This window comes from Microtus pennsylvanicus, chromosome 13 (assembly GCF_037038515.1).
Source record: "Microtus pennsylvanicus isolate mMicPen1 chromosome 13, mMicPen1.hap1, whole genome shotgun sequence".
Taxonomy (NCBI): Eukaryota; Metazoa; Chordata; class Mammalia; order Rodentia; family Cricetidae; genus Microtus; species Microtus pennsylvanicus.
This window is the reverse complement of record NC_134591.1, coordinates 52,986,662-53,009,131: the sequence shown is the minus strand read 5'-3', so window position 1 is coordinate 53,009,131 and position 22,470 is coordinate 52,986,662. Positions and strand designations below refer to the sequence as shown.

Below are 22,470 nucleotides of genomic sequence, written 5' to 3'. Positions count from 1 at the left end.
TCTAAAAAAAAAAAAAAAAAAACAAGTTTTCAATTCAGGATTTCCCTGTGGAGCCCTGGCTGCTGCCCTGGAACTTTCTCTGCAGACCAGGTTGGCTTTGAACTCAGAACAATCACCTGCCTCTGCCTCCCTAATGCTGGAATAAAAGATGTGCCACCACTGCCCATCTATCATTTCTCTTCCATTTCTAGAAATCCTAATTTATTAACACTGGATGAACCCTAGGGTGTTTGTTAATCAAAAGTTCTATCAGGTGATTCAGTTAATTCATTCACCAGGCAAAGTTATTGTTATGGTTTTGGTCCCTTTAAGAGACAAGCCACACCCATTCCCCTCCCCATCCGCTGAGGCAGGCTGATCTTCAGCTTCCGGCCTGAGCTCGCTCTTTTTTTCCATCTTCCTCTCGGAGAGGCAGTTTCTCTCTCTCTCTCTCTCTCTCTCTCTCTCTCTCTCTCTCTCTCTCCCTCTCCCTCTCCCTCTCCCTCTCCCTCTCCCTCTCCCTCCCTCCCTCCCTCCCTTTCTCTCTTCTCTGTCCCCCCCCTTCACCCTTCCTCCTCCATAACTCCCTGAATAAACATTCAACCTCACCCTGCATGTCGTGTCTATCCATGTTTCTGTCTTCTGCCCGCCTGCCATATGTCTCCCTGCCTGGGACCAGCCATTGTTCGGGGACCAGCAGCCGTCTCTGCCTGGGGCCCACTGCCTGCTGCCACATGGCCCACCACCACTGCTCTGGGATCAGCAGCCATTTCTGCCTGGGACTGGCTGCTCCCAGGGCCCACTGTCTGCCGCCACATGGCCCACCGCCACCATTTGGGACCTACAGCATTTCTGCTGCCTACTGCCGCGGGGATCTTGCAGGATTTTTAAAAAAGAACAACAGTTATCAGAAAGGTTTCACATCATTTTCAAATCTGCTAAACCAACAGTGGCTGCCTGAGGTCAATTCTAAACAGAACCAAAAGGTAATAGATACCCACAGCTACTGTGATGGGAAAGCAACTAACATGCAAACTGTGTACCTGGTGTCCCTGATTCAAACCACAGAATGATTCGGGCCTCTGAATAAACAAGAGACCCAGATCAAGACATTCTCTTTCAACTGGCAGAAACTCTGGATTCAGGGAGGGTAGGAATAACAGGCTGGGTAAATCAACTAGGATTCTCTGAATACTCATTATTAGTCCTAGAATCACATACAAATATACTTTTTTCCTCTCAAATTTGTTTGTGAACTTGTTGAAGAAAAAAATGTTATATGCATGGTATGAACTTGGTTCTAGTTCCACTAGAGAAAGGTGGTATGATTCGGTGAGAACTGGATGACAGCTCAGTGGAAGAGCACATGGTTTGCAAGTATGAGGCTTAAGAGTCCAATCCCTAGCACCATAATAACAATAAAACTAAATTAAAGTGGTTTTAAAAACAGCAAGTAGACGCATGACTGACAGACCAGACCAAAAAGGGTATAATTTGGATTCATTCAAGAGACAATCAAGCATGGGTTTCTAATCAGGACATGATTAGAGGAATATTTTCAGATGATTCCAAAACTGAGCATGATGGCACAGGCCTCTTATCCTATTACTTGGGAGGTGGAGGTAAGAGGATCAAAACTTCATGGTGGTCCCAGGCTCTATATTGAGTTCAAAACTATCCTGGACTATATGAAGCCCCACCATATAAACGAGTGAGTGAGTGAGTGAGTGAGTGAGTGAGTGAGTGAGTGAGTGAGTCAATGAATGAATGAGGCAGATTCCATTGACCCCAATACCAAGAGGAAGGGTGGAAGCAGGAAAGGGGGAAGGAAGGCTATTGTAATTAAGGTATGACTCAGTTTCAAAAGCAATATAAAAGAATTTTATAAGAGACAGATAAAAGAACCATAAGAGTCAAATTATGACAAAAAGTAAAAAGGAGAAAGGTCAGGAATGTTGACTCATGCCTAAAATGATGGCATTTGGTGGCTGAAGCAAGTGGATACTTCAAGGCTAGCATGGGCTACATAGGAAGCTCTAGGTCACTATCTGTGTTTCTTTCCCTGCTGCTGTGACAATACCCAGACCAAAGCAACTAAGGAGAGAGAAGTCTCATGGTTCAAGGTACAGTCCCTCATGGTGGGTGTAGCGAATTCTAATTGGTCTCAATAAATAAAACCCGGAATCAGGTATTAGGGATGAAAGCTGAAAGATCAGAGCAGTGCAGCCAGCCACTAGAGAGACCTTTTACCTCTAGCAATGCTCAGACCAAAGGGTGATCCTGTTCTCAGACTGCATCTCCAGACTGCAACTGTCTCCACCAAACCTCAGACTGCACTGAGCTGTCTCCTTCCGCCTTATATTCCTCTCTCCACCCAGCCTTATTACTCCTGTCTCCACCTCCCTAGTGCTGGGATTAAAGGTGATCCCAAGTATGTGAGCTCTGTTTCGCTTTTAGACAGATTAAATCTTGTGCAGCCCAGGGTGGTCTTGAACTAACAGAGGTCTCTCTGCCTCTGTCTCCCAAGTCCTGGGATTGAAGGTGTGTGCCACCGCTCCCTGGCCTCTAGTGGCTTAGATCTGCACTCTGATCTTCAGGCAAGCTTTATGTGTTAAAACATAAATAAAATATCAAAACAGGTGGGGAAGTCAGGGTGACAGAGCCTGAAGCAGCTGCTCTCATGGCACCCACAATCAGAAACAGAGCATGAATGAGCACTACCTACTTCTTGCTCAGTTCTAGAATCCCAGTGTCACCCAAATAATAGCATCAAGATAAAGCCCCACACAAAGGCATATAAAGAGGTCCATTTCCTTGTCAGCTAATTCTAAATTGTTAGGTTGACAATTAATGCTAACAATCACAGACTCCCTGGGCTACATATAGTGAGAACCCTGTCTCAAAAAACACGAATGCTTGTGTACACACAGGCACCCCACATACACTCGAGAAAAAAAGAAAATGCCATCAATTTTGCTAACTACAATAATGGCACATATAATATATGAGTCTAGCACGATTGCACATGCCTTTAATCCAGCAGAGGCAAATGAGTTTTCTTAATTTGAGGTCAGCCTGGTCTATATATCAAGTTCCAGGACAGTCAGGGCTACTTAGTAAGACCATGTCCCAAATAATACATTAGGAATAAGAAAATAAAAACTAACACATTGGTACAAAATAAAACAAGACACTTGAATTATATACAAAAAATTTCAATATTTGAATCTCAATAAGTGAGGATTTATTTTATTTTATATACTTCTACATATATGCAATAGAGCAGATAGACTGAAGTCTTTGGGTATTATTTATTCAACTCCAACACTTAAACAATTATTCTTCTTTTCTTAAATTTCAGAAAGCAAAGAATGAATATTACCTTGAGGAAATGGCACATACATAATCAGAAGAAAACAGGCACTCATTTGATAGCTCTACTAAGAATTCTCTATGAATTTACTCAAAGAAGTTCTTGTATATCAATATGGGAACTGAATATGTGCCAAGGTAATGCTTCAGCTACTAGAGAGAAGTAAACAGTCTTAGGCTCCATTAGAAAGCTAGTATCCAGACCAAGGAGGTTAACAGCTTCATAAACTCTTCTCTTAATTCACAGTGGAGTACTTCTATGCTGTCTTGAGCAGGGCATCTTAAGAGCACTTACAATGTTGAATGCTCACAGGGAAATATTCATAATGCAAGTGAGGAGTTTAGAAACCAAAAGTCCGGTGGTGGTGCACGCCTTTAATCCCAGCACTCAGGAGGCAGAGGCAGGCGGATCTCTGTGAGTTCGAGACCAGCCTGGTCTACAGAGCTAGTTCCAGGACAGGCTCCAAAACCACAGAGAAACCCTGTCTCGAAAAACCAAAAAAAAAAAGAAATCAAAAGTCCATGGTCTGTTGTGACACGCACTTTTGATTCCAGCACTAGAGGAAAGGGGGAAGTGGATCTATGAATTTGAGGTCAGCCTAGTATACAATCGAAATTTCAGGGCAGCTAAGGCAATGTAGTAAAACCCTGTCTCCATTTAAAACAAAACAAAACAACAACAAAAAAAGGAAACCATGTCAAGCATAGAATCACTGAAAAACTAAGAAACTAGGTCTATTAAGCTTGAATAAGAATATTTTCCAGCTTTGCAACTCACTTCTAATACATAGACAGCATACTGTTTTCCTGAGGCTTCCTACCTGTTAATGAGTATTCAGATGAATGAGAAAAACAGTACATTTTTTTCACTTCAAAAGACATCAAAATTTTCAATTACCTTAACTACTTGGTGAATGTACACGAAAAGGCATCTAGTTTTTTCCAAATGTGACAATTTATTGATTTCCCACAATGATTCGCCACACTTCAAATACTGGGAGAACAACAATAAACACTGAATATCCTGGTACACAGTCTGGGAAGTTTCTTTCCCTTATTTTCTCAACCTAAAATGCCCATATCTCATCTCATTTCAAATACTACCTATTCTAAGACACTTTCTTCATCAGTAGAAAGAAAACCATTACTTTTACTTGTTGGTAAATCCATAGTTCATTATCCACACCTGTCAGTGGGAACAGAACTACTTCATAACTGCCATTTGATAGCATCAAAATATGTTGAAAAAAATAATTTTTCTCTTATGAAAGAACTTATGGGCACTACTGTTCCAGAGGAAAAATAATTGGTTAGACGTACATTTTGCTTCAGTTAGAGTCTATATTAAACAAACAGGCTACCTTTTTTGTCCTTTTTGAACAGTCTTAAGTCCAGCACCCCTACTGGCATTCAACTCACAACAGGTTAATGACCTCAAATCTCTAGCAAACCTCCTGCCTCCCTTCCTGAGTGCTGGAATTACAGATGTGTAACATGCCATATTAGCTACATTTCAACTACCACTGACTACAGGCTTGGGAAGAGAAGCTAAATGGCCATACCTTAAGTGTTTTAATAGGACAGTTCACTGGCCTGAATGACTAATTTAATATTCTAGGACCTACAATTTATCTCATCATACCAGTTAAAAGGTAACTTGATACACACTATTTAAAGCAATATCAAAATTCTTTTTTTCCTTGGGGGAACGGGGGAGGGGGGGTTGAGACAGAGTTTCTCCGAAGCTTTGGAGCCTGTCCTGGAACTTGCTCTTTAGACCAAGCTGACCTTGAACTCACAGAGAACCACCTGTTTCTGCTTCCCCAGTGCTGGGATTAAAGGTGTGCGCCACCACTGCCTGGCCAAAATGCCTTGTTCTGTACTACTTTACTGAATACAACATGTTCTGAGCAGTAAGCACAGTCAGATGCCATCTAACATTTCTCACATATTTAGTGCTGGTCCCACCAGGTGACATCACCAGTAACAACACAACCATCAGTGTTTGCACAAGCATACTCTGATGGTTCCCAGTGACAGTCATCTAACATTCCTCAGAACATGGCCCCTTTCATTCTCTTTCATTAGGTTAAGAGAACTGCAGAGAGGATAAAAACAGAAAGGCACAGTCTCTAGCCTTTAAGAGTAAATATAAGTATCTTTGCGGGGGAAGTGTTCGGCTTTTAAAGCAGGATAGTACTACTTGAAATTCTGACACTACTTAAAGTAAGATCTTTCTTCCCTTTTTTTTGTTTTGTTTTGTTTTAGAAGGGGGCCAAGACAGGGTTTCTCTATGTAGTCTTAGCTCTGCTGGAACTAGTTCTGTAGACCAAGATGACCTCAAACTCAAAAGATCTCTGCTTCCCGACTGCGAGAATTATAGGCGTGCGCCACCACTGCCCGGTTGAGTAAGATTTCTTAATCATAGTATCATAACAAACCTGCTAACCTTCCATAAATCAGAAAGTCTAGGTCGTCTATCTCAGTAACAAATGTTCCTTAGAGATCAAGCCTGGCGGCACATGCCATAATTCAAGCATTTGGGATATTGAAGCAGAAGGACTGTGGGTCAAGGCTAGTCTGGGCTATATACCAAGATCTTGTCTCAAAAACAGGGAAGAAATGCTCCTTAGATGAGGGCATTCTGGGTTTGGGAATTTGTTTTGACATTCATCATTTATGGGTATGGAGTATGTGCTCCTGGAGGTCAGAAGGCAACTTTCAGGAGTTGGTTCTCTCCTTTCCAACTCAGATGAATCCTAGGAATCAAACTCAGGTTGTCAGACTTGGAGCAAGCAGTATTTGCCCACTGAGTCGCGGAACCACCCAGGTTCAAGGTCATTGCTTTGGATTGATGGTTCTCAGCATTTTATTGTAAATAAATAATCATGAGGCCATCAACTCCTCTTAAAGCTATTAATCTTACCCTAAATGCATCAAGTTCCTCAAACAGGCTAGCTACTGCCTTTCCAGTTAAAACTGAGTCATCAGAAGCAATAAATCACAGGTACCACATACAGGAAGGAAGGGCAGCTCTATGCCATCTCTCCCAAACTAATCAACTGTGGCCTTTGCTGGCTGGGCCCCTACTTTTTACTTTTCTGGATATAAACAGATGACAAATTCATGAGCAATCAAAGAGAAATTAATTAATTCACTGTTCCTGGATTGAAAACAGTACCTTAAATAAAACATTAGCAATTTGATTTTTTTATTAAAAAACTGCCAGAGAATGGAAATAGGTTAAACAAATCCTTAGGTCTACTTTTCATTACAAATTAGACTTCCATTTCAGGTCACTTAATTGAGAAATAATAATAACTACTGCATATAAACCTGAGATTTTCAGTTTGTTTTTGAGGGAAAAAAATAAATTTCTTGGTATAAGAAAATCCTAATGCAAAGAAACCTTAAATCACCTAATACACTCACAACTTGATCCATAATACTATAATCAAGTAATTTATCAAACCAATTTATTTACATAACGTCTTAGCCAATAGATGGACAGAATCAAGTATTTAAACTGCTCTTCAAAAAACTCAGTTTTCCAATTTGTTTTCTGAACCACAAAAATCAAACTTTCTGAATGAAACATGCTCACTGTATAGAAAGGTTCATAAGAAAATTTAAATTAGCCACTGTCATGCTTTCCTCCCATTCTGGTTTTTGTTGTTCTGTTTCTATTCAGTAAAACTTCCTTTGTATACTATTAGTCTTCTTACCTACCAGGCAACAGACAATAGGTCTCACTCAGTAACCTAGACATCTGCACTAGACCATCTTACAAGTATAATTTCTCTAAAGTATATTGGCATATACTTCCATTTTGAGAGAAAGAGGGTGAGAGACATAACTGCTACTTAGCAATCCTTAAGTTCCCATTCTGATTCTTCCCTTCCTCACCTCCAGAACAGAATACTGACAGCAGAGGTGCAGACTCGAGGAAGAATGCTTCCAATGTCTAAAAATGGACCTAATTTAACAAAAAACTGTCCCCACTAATTTTACATTAAGCTTTACAATATCATAAGATATGCTCTTGGCTTTGGGGGAGCCTAGGCAGTTTGGATGCTCACCTTAGGAGACCTGGATAGAGGTGGGTGGTCCTTGGGCTTCCCACAGGTCAGGGAACCCTGATTGCTCTTCGAGCAGATGAGGGAGGGTGACTTGATGGGGGAGGGGGAGGGAAATGGGAGGCGGTTGCGGGGAGGAGGCAGAAATCCTTAATAAATAAATAAATTTTAAAAAAAAAGATATGCTCTTATCTAAAGGATTGGATCCATTTGGGACCTCCATGGCCTTTCACTTCCACTTCAAAAAACCTAAAGTCTGCTCCCCACTATAATTTTGTTAGTTTTCTACGAAAGAGAGAGAGAGAGAGAGAAAAGTACAAGCCTAGAGGAGAATACAGGAAATGGGTTCCTATATCAGCTCTACTAACAGTAACTGACACTTAATCTTGTCAAGACTTCATGGTTGCCATGTAAGGCTCTAAAATCCAACATCAATCATCACCCAAATGAAAGGTGAAATATTTCAAAAGCACACATGCTTTAAATAACATGAAACAAAATTTCCTGACATACAAGCATTAATATTTCTAATGGTGTTTGCTATTCATTTACACAAAAGATAAAACATCAATCTATTTCATATCTTACCTGTCTAGCCTGTGTTACAGATTCACCACCCCAAGGAAAACACCAGAAACACCACTTACTTCCTACCCCAACAGTATGCCACCTTCAAAGAATCAACCTACCTTTGACTGCTATATGTTAATTGCTGTGACTATAACTCATTCCCAAATGTTCTAAAGCCAAGCAACACAAACTTTATTTTAATTCAATAATCACCCAAAATCTAGAATGTACAATAACCTATTTTTATCATACTATAACCTCCTCCCAAATTCATTCTCTGTAAGCAATCAAAATGTGAAACCGCGTCTGAAAGCCAGCAGTCTTACCTACCACTGCATTCCTCTAACAATCTCACAGTTAACTATTACAAACTAAGCTCTATTGATGGTTTAAAAGGCCAGGTCAGGTCTCAACATTAGACAAAAGTAGATTCCAATTTCTGGGGTTTTTAATACATACACACCAGCACTAAACTCTTCAAATCAATCAGAAGACTAATTTGAATGTGATTATATCCCACTAAATAGGGCTCTTGCTGACTAGGAATTCAGTTGACAACTCTTCACTTTGTACTCCAGGTGAAAATTTTGACTGAAAGTCAGTTAACTAAATAAGTAGAGCGTCCTTTAGACACAGCAATCAAAGAATGATGACCAACTCTTCAACTCAGCTCAACTCTTCTCCACAGAGGATTTGAAAATAATGAAAAACAACGCAGGCAGTTTGTGCTATCTCTAACAATTTTCTTGGACTATACGCTATTATACTTATTTAGTATGTATGTGGGGAGGGTACAGGCATGCCATGGTGCCTATATGACAGAGAACTATTTGTGGAAGTCAGTTCTCTCTTCAACTGTGTGTGTGTTCTGGGGATCAAACTCAGATCATCAATCTTGACAACAAGTACCTTTACCAACTAAGCTACCTCACCAGCCTTTTTTTAAAAAATGTTGTTCGTGTATGCGTCTGTGTGTATGTATGGAAACAAGTTCATGACTAGAACAGATGCCAGAAGAGGGTGCTGAATCCCTTGGAGTTGGGAGTAAAGGCATTTGCAGGATATTGGGCTTGTTACATGGGTACTGGAATCCAACTCCAGTCCTTATAACTGCACAGCAAGCACTCCTAATCTCTGAGCTATTTGCCAGCTAAGACTATCTTCTAACGGTTCCTCTTACTACACTTCATAAGTACGAATCTGTCTTAGAGTACTTCACTCACTTAAGAGGGAAAATAAAGACAGATCCAATCACATCAAAATAAAATGTTAGAGTTATGGTAAAATTCTTTAAGCAACAGAAGTAGCCTAGAAAGTATTAGAAACTGGGTCTACAAAGTTTATCAAAGTAAAAGTTCTTATCTTATTATAGTATTAAAGTTTGGCACCACGAGTCATTTGTTTTGACCTGACTGTACAAGAATATTTATTAGTTTGAAAAACATCAAATTCTCATATATCAAATAGTATAGCAGACAAAGGTACCTATTTAGCAAAAGGTTACTTAAAATAAGTAGAGTGAGTGCCATTGTTATAAATATAAGTACAACATCTGGTTCCTTGCAACAAAGCTATTTCCATATCCCAACAGATGGCCCACAGTAATAATGTTTTGCTGATCTGGTTATAACAAATTCTATTAAATCAAAAATCCTGTACAACGGATACCTTTCCCAATTTCAGTATAAGTCAATCTCTTTAACCAAAACACTGTACTTTGGTTCTTTTTTGTACACTGAAATACAGTTATGCCAATTAAGATGGTCAAAAATGTTGAAAGTTATTATAAAATCCTACTGTGAACGTCTTCCTGAGTTTTGAAGAGAAAGAAGCAGAGTGCCTACTTTTGGGCTAAAATGGAAACAAAATCTGCATTAAGAGAAGGCTGTTGACAGAGGGGCAAAGAAGCTTTGGCCCTCAACTCAAAATTTCTGAATAGCATCAATGAGGGAAGCTACAGGTCAGAAAACACGAACAGTGAAGAGCAATTAAAGAATGTAGTTTTTAGCTGAGAAGCTGCTAGGACAAACAAAATACATCTATCTTATTTCAGCTCCACATTAAAAGAAATGTTCATGCAATGTCAAGTCATTTTCACCGCTTCTCCAACTAGTTTCAAAATCCAATCTTCATATTCTGGCCATGCTCTCTCATCAGTAAGCAAAACAGTATAGTGAGGATCTCTGGGTTTGAAGTCAGCCTGGTCGACAGGAAGGTTCCAGAACAATCAGAACTACACAGAGAAACCCTATTTGAAAATAAGCAGGTAAAAGTAGAAACTAACTATCTTTAGAACACTAGTTTTTTGTTTTATTGTTTTTTTTGGGGGGGGGGTGTTGTTGTTTTTTGGTTTTTTGGTTTGTTTTCCAGAAAGGTTTCCTCTGTGTAGCCCTAGTTGTCCTGGAACTCCCTCTGTGGATCCTCCTGTCCCTGCCTCCAGAGTGCTGGGATTGAAGGTGTGCAGCACCACCCATCTTAGAGCACATTTCTTTTCTGAAGACAAACTCGCTTTTTGACAATTGAGTGACTCTAATATGATCAATAATAATCCCAGAGGAAACATTAGGAGAAAATACTAAAATATTACCATAGCAGCATAAAATCTCTACAGATCATGTGAAAACAATTTATCAATCTGTTACCTTCCTTTCAAAATTCCTTCTGGTCTAGTTCAATCAACTTTGCATTAAGTCCGCTGTCCGTAAATTTTAAAACTGAATCAAATATTGTCAACAATACTACCTTGTAGAAAATCTTCTTATACTTGGCTTCTGTTGCAGAAACTGCTTCCTGGTTCTTCTCAGAATGCTTCATTTTCCTATTAGACTACTGTAAAGCCTCAAATTCCTCAGGGTTCCCCCACTGTACCACAGTCCTCCTGACAAACATCTACTCAAAAGTGCTTTACTACCACTTACAGGCCCCATCACCGCAAATCTACATCTCTCCTGACTACCCACCATAAATGATGATTAATGACTACCACCCTGCCCTAAGTCACTTCATGATTACAAGACTTAAGATGAAGACGTAATGAATTAAATATATGTAAAGAGCTTATAATAATTTCAGGAATACTGTAAGCATTCAATAAATGTCATTTATTTTCACAACCAGTTTCTTGTATCAGGCCATCATCTTAATCCTAAAACTGTCCAAGAACATTCTAGTCAGTTTCCCTACTTCCTGCACTCAGCAGACACTGAAATCTTCCTTGGATACAATATACATTGATTGTTTCACTGTCTTGAGAAAGCACTATAACACCCTACAAAACCAAATCCTCTATCCTTGACCATCCTCAACCAATGTACCCTAGGCAAATGTATGAGTATGAATATTTATTCACCAATACAATGCTCTGTGACAACAAGCTACTCAGTATCTCATTTAACCAACTAGCCACTTTTCCGCCTTTACAAGTCCCTTTAATCTCTTGAACAGTCTCTTCACTGAAAATTCCTTTTTCACACTACTTACTTGGTTCAAAAGTAAAGGCTGTTTATTACATAGGAACGATGCAATGTATAAGGCTGCTTCTCCAAAAGTAAAGACAACGTCTACTCTTTTTTCAACACAAGTTGAAGCTTTCAGACACCATTTTAATACTTGCGTCTCTTTATTTACTTCACAGCATAGTGTTTTACACAAGTATACAAACGCTGACTGCCTTACTATTAAAAAATACACACCTCAGAATATATCAGAACAACATTCTATTTTTCACAGTCCCATCCATAGTTAGCATAATCAAAGCAGAATCTTTATTTAAATACTTTAATTCACCACAGAAGGAAAAGGAAGAATATGCTGACACTGGTATCAGATAAAAAGGGAAAAGGCAGTATCAAAAATAAATTTTAAGACTACACTGTAGCCAGGCGGTGATGGCATACACCTTTAATCCCAGCACTTGTGAGGCAGAGGCAGGCAGATCTCTGTGAGTTCGAGGCCAGCCTGGGCTACAAGAGTTAGTTCCAGGACAGGCTCCAAAACTACAGAGAAACCCTGTCTGGGGAAAAATAAAAAAGACTACAATATAGCCACTTATAGTAGTGACACAGGCCTGTAATTTCAGTACTTGGGAGATGAAGGCACGATCAAGAGTTCAAGGCCAGCCCTCATTTTATACTGAGCTAGAAGCCAGCCTGGGTCTACAATAAATAAAAAAACAAAAAAAGGAATGTGAAAAACAAGAGAATACTGGAAATTCTCACAAGAGTGACTTCAAAACAGTTAAGTTTTATTTTACCCAAAACTAATAAACTGAAAGCCAAAATAAACATTCTTGACCTCGTCCACAAAACATCTAATAAAGGCATGAGAAATTCCCCAGCAGCACAAAACAAGCACAGAACAAGAGTCACCTCAATTCCAATGAAAACCAAAGAGGAAAGAGCAACCTCCAATCACATCTACAAACCTTCCTAACATAAAGACGGGGAACACTTGGCCTGAAGAAAAAAAAAAAGAGGGGGTAGGGAGAGCAGTTATCGTTTTCTCCATAAATACATGCATCTGTCACGCTACTGGAAAGAGCAATCTGTGGTCTCCAAGGAGCAAAACACAGCCAAGATGGAAACCTTAACCTGGAAGAGATATTAAAGGGAAAGTAAAACAAAGCAAAACAAAACCAACACGTGTTTCAAAGCCAGTGTTCAAAAGCGGAGCCCAACAGTGCCTAGTACATTTCAGAAAAGTGGAATAAAGGAACTTCCAGGACAGTCGAGTACAATTGCCTGGTCAGCCAAAAGAAAGCTATGTATGTAACTAACTCTCAAGAGAACATTACCTGCTTTCTCACTGGGGAACATAACAAGGAGAAACTAAAGACAAACAGTGAAAGGCGAAATGAAGCCCACCAATCTCCAGCCCCCCGACACGACTCATTCAGGATTCTAGCAACAACCACAGACTGGGAAACATTAGGACACAGAGGCACAGAAAGTAGAACAGAGAAAGGAAAACCGTGCACACCAACACATCGGTAGCAAGTGCTTGTTCTCTGGGGGAATTGAGCGGTAGTGAAAAGAACAGGAGCTACTGGGGCTGAAAAGATGTCAATAAACTAAGGTCTGGTATGTCTCCTACTGGTCTCAATTTCGTAAGAGTACAACTCTTAATTCTTCCATCAAACAACAGTCATGCTCAGCAAAACAAACTGACCTTAACACCTTCCACGCTGCCGGGAAGAACTCACAAATCACGGGGATGGGGAGGGGTGTAAAGCGGCGGGGGGGGGGGGGGCGACCATCCCGCTAACTCCTTCTTGACCAACTGCAAAAATGGAGGGGGTGGGAGGGACGGGACACTACCACGTGGGCAGGATGCAACACACGCAGGACAGCAGCAACACGTCCGCAGGCGAAGGCTGCCTTTGCCCCAATGCCACAGAAGGACGCGACGACGGGATGGGCGTGAAGGCGGGACCCTGGCCCCGGGCTCCTCACCCCCGCAGGGCACCCCCGACCCGCGGGGCAGTGGCCGCGGTCCCGGACGAAAAACGCCCGGAGCGTGAGGGGAGGACGGCGCATCGCGCCAGGAACAGGACGAGCTCGGGCTAGGCGCCGGTCACCGAGCGCCGTCGCGACTGTCGCGGTCCTCCGCCGCCCCGGCATCCGCGGCGCGGGCCCACCTGGGGGAGGGGCAGGCGCAAGCGGCGTCGGGCTGAGGGGCAGCGGCAGCTGAGGAGCTGCGCCGCGAGCGAGGGAAGGCCGCCACCCGCCCGGCCCGACCCGGCTCGGCGCCCACCGCGGACCACGGGGAGCGTGCGCGGAGGGGAGCGAGCGCCGCTCGCCCAGGGCAGCCCCCGCCCGCGTCCCAGGAGATGCCCCAGCCCCGCCTCCCCGCCCGCCGCCCCAGCCCGGACGAGACCCTGGCGACGCATGCTCACCTCAGGCTGCGCAGGCCGGAACGGCCCGGCCGAGCCCCCGGCCGCTGCGTGCGTCTCCGTTCCCCGCGAAAGGTCCCTACGGCGCCCTTAGAGAGCGGCCCAGGCCCGGAGCGGCGCCGAGAGCGGCGGCGGCGGCGGGAGCAGCCAACATCCGGGGCCGCGCACCCGGAACTACTTCCCGGCCCGCTCCCTCCCACCCCCGCCTCCCGCGACGTCGCAGCACTGCCGGCCCGGCGTCCTCCGCGCCACGGCCCGCCCCGTCGCGGCCACCGCGATGTACGAGGGATTCCTCCGCGGGGACAAGTAGTGCCCTGGGCTCCGCGGCTCTGCCTGCTCGTGGCTGGCGAGAACCTGCGGTGGCCGGTGCGGAAGGCTTTGCCGTGCTCGCGCCGCAGGCTTAAGGGCGGCCGGGGCAGCCCCGGGCCTCTCCCGGGATTCCAGTGCCTGAGGAATGCACCTCGTGACTTCCCCTCCTTCCAACCTCTGCCACTGCGCGGCCCCGACAAGCACAGAGCTCAGATTTTCCCGGCCGCCACCGGGGCACTTTGGACCTTGCTTGGGGACACGCGTCGTTCGGAACAGCAAGAGCGGGGTTCGAGGCCCCTCCCTACCAAGGCATGTCATCTTGTCATTGCCCCTGCCGCGTCATCCTCTCCATCTCGAGTTCGCTGGCCAGGTCGTGGCTTTGCTATCAACAGGTGGAGCGTTTAGCAGGGTTGTTCAGATTGGTAAACTTTGGACTTTTTCTGCCTTACCTCTGAACTCTTAGCATTGACTATCTGCCCTGTCATTTTACACATAATTATCTTGGGAGGTATTTCTTGCTGTCGTTAAGTCACGTCCTGCTCTCCAGCACCAAGAACAATTGTGTACTCACAGCAGGTGCTCCGTGTTCGTACAGTCGATTGTTTGGATGGATGTCAGTGAGTCTGGTTGAATGAGAAGGCCAAGTTCTGAGAAAATTGTTCCCGACAACTCTGCTGAGCTAAGACAGCATGAAGCCCTCCCCCCATGCCATCATCAAACATTGAACACTTTTTATCTGCCAAGCAATGGGAATTCAAAGTATCCATTTTTCTCCCTGATAACTCCCACTGGTGTTCTGAAGGTTTATCCACTCATTGTCCAACAAAGACTTTCCCATCTCTGTACCCGGCACTACTTCAGGGCTTAAGATGAATCGGTGAACAAGAGGGGGGGGGATAAAAATAAAAAGAACTATGTAATATGTCAGAAAATGTTGAAAATGTAGGGAAAACGCAGGTCAGGACAGCTGTGTGGAACATTAGAAGGAGGATAATCCTTTTAAAGAGCTGCCTGCGTGAGCCACATTCATAAGACAACTTGAGTCAGAGACTCAGTATAGTTGTGGTTAAAGTCCCTGTGAGTGTTAGAAGTAGTAGTGGGACCAGGGGAAGTGAAAGAGAAAGACAGAGGGGATCTTGCAGGCAGTCTCTACGGAGCTTTAAGCAGAAGTGAACGCTCTGCTTAGAATACAGGGGAGGAAGTCAGACTTGACATCACCCAGTGACAAGGTGATGATCGCATCAGGCTTTCTTTTGGACTACCAACAAGCTCCCAAATCTTGACACTTGAGACATTATCAGTTATGAATGTTCAGCCTTAACGCTTGTCCCTTACCTTTTGTAATTTATTTATAACCTGTTTGTCTTCATGTACATTTTGCCTTGGAGCGTCTTTCTTTCTGTATGTCCAACTTTTCCTGCCTCCCTCATGGCTGACTGGCACCAGACGTCTTCCTCTTTTCACCCTAGCCTAGATTCCTCCTTCTACTTATTCTTTCTGCCTGCCAAGCCCACATATCCCACTACTGCCTAACTATTGGCTGTTCAGCTTTTTATTAGACTCAGGTGCCTTAGGCAGGCAAGGCGAAACAACACGTCTTTACATAGTTAAACTCAGCACAGACAAATGTAACACATCTTTGCATGGTTAAAGTAATATTCTACAACAGATGACCTAGACTTGGACAGTAGCATGCAGGAAAATAAGATATGGGCTCTATGCTTTTATGAATTCAGTCTAGGGGCTAGGAAGATGGCTCAACAGGTAAAGGCTATTATTGCTTGCCTCACAAGCCTGGTGACCAGAGTTGAAGCCCTGGAACCCACAGAAAAGTAAAAGAGCCAACTCCACATGGTTGTCCTCTGACCTCCCGACATGTGCTGTGGCAAGTGCCCATGCACACACACTCCCACACACACCACAATAAATAATTAAAAAACATATAGGTTCATGTTTGTATAACTTCAGCACTGAGCTTGAGGCCGTCCTGGGCCACATGGACCCTGTCTCAGCTACAAAGAACTCAGACTTATGGGAAATAAGTAGGCTGATTACATAATGCCAGAATGATAAGGAAAATACAGTCCCAAAGAGGGTGCTCCCCCACCCCTTTCCCAGCATTCCTGAGAAAGAGTAGACCATTCCAGAGCTTCAGTTCATCAAGGGAATTAGATCTCCTGGTTTGCTGGTCTACTGGGTGGATCATCAATTGAACATAACACTAGCCTTCCCAGCTTTTCAGGTCTCAAAAGACCACCTTCCTCCACCTGAGCTATAGACAGAACAGCCTGAGTCACATATTTAGAGAGATAAATACAGCTGTTCCCACTTATCAGAGGGGAAACTGAAGTCAGGAGTCCCCAGGGTTTAACCTAAAGCTGAAATCAGGACTATAAAAGGCCACAGTCAGGAATCTCCCTAAGATACTTGAGAGTCAGCCAGAAGACAGAGGTAAAATGTACAAGACACTCATACACTTGGCTCCAAACCCACTCACTACCTCCTCTTACAAGTCACAGGCAGGACATGTCTCACTGGTTTGCAATTCGGAGATACTGCCTGGAAATGTTCATTCCGGTTTACAGTGGGCACAGAACTTGGGGAAAGAACAGATTTACATTCCTGCTAGGATGGGGTGGTAAGCCACTACTTTTGAGGAACAGAACCAGGAGCCATAGAGATTCAAAAGGTGGAGAACTAATAAAATTGTGCTTTATGTGAGATTCCTGCTACATGAGTAAAATATAACCGGTCTGGCCACAGAAACAAAAGATTAATAATGGTAAGAGGACAGATGTATCTATTTGCTTTTCTTTAATAACCTATTAACCATGGATTTCCATCCCATAACATTGTATTGTACACCTTAAACATACACAATAAAATCAATTTAATTTTTTTAATATGCAGAGAAGTACACACACAGTGCCCTTAGCAACAAGAAAGGTTCTGGGACCTTGCAAGAAAGAAATGTTTAAGATGTTGGAAGGGCAGACCTAGGTACAAGTCTAGTATTCTTTAACTTCCGGCATTGCCTCTTGTTGTAGAATATTGTTTTAATGTGTGCTAACATTTGTTTATGCTCTAAAACATTTGTTTAAAGATGATGTGTTACTTTTGTTTACACTGCATTTGTTGAACTCTGAAGCTGTGATTCTTTGCCTGTCTATAACACCTGAGGTCTAATAAAGAGCTAACAGTCAATAGCGAGGCAGGAGAAAGGCTAGGCAGGACTGGTAGGCAGAGAGGATAACTAGAAGGAGAAATGAGGAGGAAAAAAAAAGGAGCAAGAGGGAAGAAGGAGAGGAGGACATCAGGGGCCAGCCACCCAGTCAGCCACCCAGTAAGAGTGAAATTTAATATTTACAAATGTAAGAAAAGGAAAACACCCAGAAGCGAAAGGTAGATGGGATAATTTAAGCTGGCAAGAAATTATCCAAGCTAAGATGGAGTCAGTATAAGTTAATAGTAAGCCTCCATCCAACGTGTGATTTATGTGGGAGCTGGGTGGCAGGCGCCCCAAAAGAACCAAAGGGTAAACAACAACCAACTACATTTTGGTGTCCAACATCAGGCTAGAACAAAGAATAAAAAACAACCAACAGCCTATATCAAATTTAGTTTCTCTCCACCTCTGTTCCTGCATCTACAAACTAGAAACTAATCACAGAGACCTAGCCAAAGAGCTTGTGAACAGGCTTTCGTCGAGTCAGAGTCCCCAAAGACAGCTGTTCACGATATACACGGGTGAGAGTCAGCATAGGAAAAGAGCAGTTTGCTCTCCTAGGAGGTGCAGGTAGGTTGGGAGGGAAGGTAAGGTTGGAGCAGGCCAGCCCTCAAAAAGAAGATGGTAAGTCTGGGAATTAAGAGAGATTGTGCAAAGCAGAGAGATGAAGTTGTTATTGTTCTTTATTTTCAGTCTTTCCCCATCTTCATGTAGATTGTAAATTCTCTGGAAATTTACACACCGAAGATTAGACACAGGGAGTACTTCAATGGCAGGATGTTTGTTTGACAAGTGTGTGACTCCACAACCACGCTAGATAAATAAGGTTCCTTCTGATCCTTTTCTCTGTATTTGTTACAAAAGAAAATAGGAAAATGAATTTAAAATGAGCCAAGATTTCCAAGAGGGAGAAGAGAGAAACGTGAAGCAGGGCCTTCCAGATTCCCCGGGTATCTTTCTATAATACGTACTTTCATGTATTAGATGCAAAAATAAAAAAAATTAAAAGCTACACATAGGCCATTGGAAGCTCTTAGCACTGCTTACAGCTACTTAATCACAACATTTGAGTATTAGTCACTATGCATACTTAAAGAGCAGTCAACAATCATTTATCAAGTGCCTACTCATTCCAGGCATTGTACTAAATATCAAGGAGTTAAACATGAACAGATAAACAATTCATTTCAATGCAATCCAACAGAGACTTGTATTTACTCCATGGAAACAGGGAAAAGGCAAGGCAAACTTCAGTTTGGTGTAGGAAGCTGTAGACCTGAGGAGACAAAGCCTCCCCCTTCAAAGATAAGGGTGGGGCTAAGTCAATAAGTGAGCAGAAGTTTTCTGTCTAGAGACAGCAGCAGCCTTCGGAATAGAGAAAAACTAAAGTGGGGAGAGAAAACAAAACAACTTTACAAACTGGAAAAGGATGGGTGGATACAAGAAGAGCCAAGCCGCAAAAATGAGCCTTTTAAATGCTCATTAAATCCGCATGGCTGATGGCAATAACTAACTCCTGGAGCTAGACTACACTGATCTATGTAAACTACCCTTACACTGAGTTCTTCCCTCTGATAGCTTGACTTTAGCTTCTGACTGTATAGGTAAAACAAAAGGCAGTTTTCCCAAACTATATGAGCCAAGCATTTTGTGTAGAAAGATCCAGCTTAGGCTCAAGTCCACCATCACCAGTAAGAGGCCAAAATAAATTATTTGCTAATCTGACTACAAATTTGCCCATAGTGGGGAATCCTCTGTTCCTTGTAACCTGCCTCAAATCTTGGCTTACTTCCACTCTCAGAATTGACCGAGCTTGTTAAAAACAATGAGAAACACAAAGGCACCACGACAGCTGAACAAACATGAGCAAATATATAGATTGAGTGAAGAAGTTACATTCAGTGTAGGCAATATCATAGATGAAATGATGCTTCAAAGAGTGAGCCAATGGATGTTCAAATAGAGTGGCTGCAAGGACAATCTCCTTTGCACCAGTTAGTGATATTTTAGGGACTGTTACAATGAATGGAACCTGGATAGCAAAAAAAAAAAAAAAAGAGTCAAGATTTGCAGTTCAAGATATCTTAATCCTCTAGGTGCAAATTTGGAAATTAAATGATTAGCTTCAAAGCATGACATTAATGCCTGATTGTGTGCCTTGTGTACTAAATAGGAACCTTCACGATGCTCCAGTGCTGGGAGATGCTGTGGGAGCACATTCCACTCCTTCAGCCAATAGCCTTTAAGATACCAGCCCACTTGGGCGTGGTCTCTTCTATTGTAAAAGCAGCTGTAAAGCGTGTGCTCCCTTTCTTGCTTCCAGGTCCCACTTCTGGCTGCTAGACTCTCTTCCTGATTGCACAGAGGACTGTCCAGAAGGCAGAATTATATGCTATTCTCATGGTACTAAGGGATTTTAAAGAACCTCTCAATATAATTATTGATTCACAATATGCAGAAGTTGTCTTGCATATTGAAACAGCTGAACTTATACCAGATGATATGGAACTGACTTTATTATTCATCCAGGTACAAGACATAATCAGGAATAGGCTTTGTCCTATATACATAACATACATTCGATCCCATACAGGTCGGGTCTGCCAGGTCCTCTAGCACAGCAAGAAGCAATTCTAGAGGATAACACCCCCATCCCAAAAGTTTGTCATTAGGGTTGGGGACATTGTTTAGGGGTTGTTGACTATTATTTGTACTAGATAGAGGGTTGGGTTGAAAACTATGTTTGTTTAAAAAAGGGGGGGATAAGGATGGTGGGTAATAGAGTGAATACTTGTGAGCTATTTATGGATAATTTACATTGGGTATAGCTTTTGTTTATTGAGACAAGTTCAAATTATATTTGTTATTTTGTTTACATTATTTGTACACCTATGCAAAGTTATTCTGTCAGATTGTATATATGCATGTTTCTACCTCTGTTTAGGATATTTTGTAATTGATACAATTTTTAGGATATATTTTCATATTGCATTATATATTATTCCTACCTCTGATCAAGATACGTATAGTTGTTTACATTTTGAGGTCGTTGTCCTCATTTGTTACACATTTGTTTACAGATTATTTAATATTCTGACAAAAAGCTTTAGTCTTTAAGTTTTACAGGTATTAAATATTATAGGTCAGTAGTTGTTCATGTTTATTATACATACAGTCAGATCAATTAGGTTCTTTAGATACATAGAGATTGTATTCTATCTAAATAGGTAATCTTCAACCACTTCAAGGATCGGTAGAACAATGAATGGAACGTGGATAGCAAAAAAAATATCAAAATTTGCAGCTCAAGATATCTTAAATAATTTAGGGTTCTGTTGACATGAGACATGATTGCTCCTGACAGCACTAATCTGTTCCTGAGAGAATGTTGAGCACTGAAGACACTCCGCTAGGAGTTTGTTTTCTTGTTGACACAACTGGCCTTTGGGCAAGGAACTACCCATACCTCAACTACTGACAAAGTACATCGTATCCAGAAATGGATAAGCAGGACACAAGGAAAAAGACTGTCAAATCTTGCCAAGACAGGGTAAGACAGTTCTGAAAGTTTTCCTGCCTCTGAAAATAGTCTATCAGTTGTGCTTGGCCTTAGCCAAAGTTGGTTGCTTTAATGTTGCAAATGAGACTTTAGGTGATTGCTTGGGTAGCTAATTGTTTCCATCATATATCACTTGCTTTGGAAGCTGCTTGATTGTACTTCCTGCCTGCTCAAGTAATATTATCTCCCTTCTCAGGCCTTCGATAGGGTTGAAGATTAGATAGTCGTAGTTACCGTCCTCTTATGATCTAGCCAAACCATTTCCAATACAAGACTTAGATTCCTTAGGATAGAATGTTTGTTAAAACATTTAGCATATGTTCCTTGCTTAATATTGTTTATGCTGGTTGTAATTCTAATTATACTTGATATCTGTTCCTAGTGTATATAGTTTTGTATTGGGTTTGGAACTCTCTTATTTAAACAAAAGGGGAGGTGCTGTGGGAGCACGTTCTGCTCCTTCAGCCAATAGCCTTTAAGATACTAGCCCACTTGGGCGTAGTATCTTATACTTTAAAAGCGGCTGTAAAGCATGCGCTCCCTCTCTTGCTTCTGGCTCCTGCTTCCAGCTGCTAGACTCTGTTCCTGTTCACGTAGAGTACTGTTATCTAAGACCGTGATTTGTAAATTTTCCTTTAAATAAATAGCCTTTTTTTGTTTTTGTGTTTTTTTTTTTTTTGGTTTTTCGAGACAGGGTTTCTCTGTGGCTTTGGAGCCTGTCCTGGAACTAGCTCTGTAGACCAGGCTGGTCTTGAACTCACAGAGATCCGCCTGCCTCTGCCTCCCAAGTGCTGGGATTAAAGGCGTGCGCCACCACCGCCCGGCCTAAATAGCCTTTTTATTATTCATAATTCTGAACTGGTGTGGGGTTATTTTGTGACTTCCGTCATCACGGAGAGAAAGATATAAAGTAGTTACCACCTATTGAATATCCTTTGTGGACCCTTTGCATATTATTATTTAATCTTTACAACAAAACTGGGAAATGCTTTTCTCAATTTTGAGGAAAAGCCAAGCAGAGTCATGATTTGAACCCAGAACCATCTGATTCTTAGCATTTGGTCTGCCTACTTTTAAAGACTCTCTAAATTCCCATCATTGTTTATGTTGATATGAATCGCAGCTTCCTGGGTCTAGCCACTGCAAGATGATGTCTTAGTATCCAAGCATCATAAGTAAAGCAACCATAATTATTATGGTCGATTGTATTGCCATTTTCAAATGTTTATGGTACCTCCTGAGGCTGGGTTAAGAGCAGAACTGATCATGTTACCTGTGTCACCTAGTAGAATGGGGGTGGCAGTGTGAGCCAAGCCTTCTGGCAGTGTGTCCTATCCTGCTGTCCTGATGACCATCGCTGCTCAAGGTAAAGGCTTTTCCATCTGCCTCAGACCCAGAATGGAAACCACATATGGTAAAGCCACAGTTGACCTGGGGAGGACCCAACAAATAAGGAAAACAACGTCAACCCATGGGGTCATTGAGATCT

The 22,470-nt window shown here is 42.2% G+C and overlaps 1 protein-coding gene across 3 annotated transcripts in view; it reads right to left on the bottom strand.

Annotated features, from left to right (window-relative positions):
• Foxj3 (forkhead box J3) overlaps positions 1–14,029 on the bottom strand; it is a 107,108-nt gene extending 93,079 nt beyond the window's left edge. For 2 of the 3 annotated variants that reach the window (XM_075947114.1, XM_075947118.1), the window contains exon 1: positions 13,891–14,029. The gene's annotated coding sequence lies outside the window, so the exon portion shown is untranslated. Of the gene's footprint in view, positions 1–13,163; positions 13,204–13,890 lie in introns of those variants that run through there. The other variant, XM_075947116.1, reaches the window with a different exon arrangement.
• Between the last annotated feature and the right edge of the window lie 8,441 nt (positions 14,030–22,470).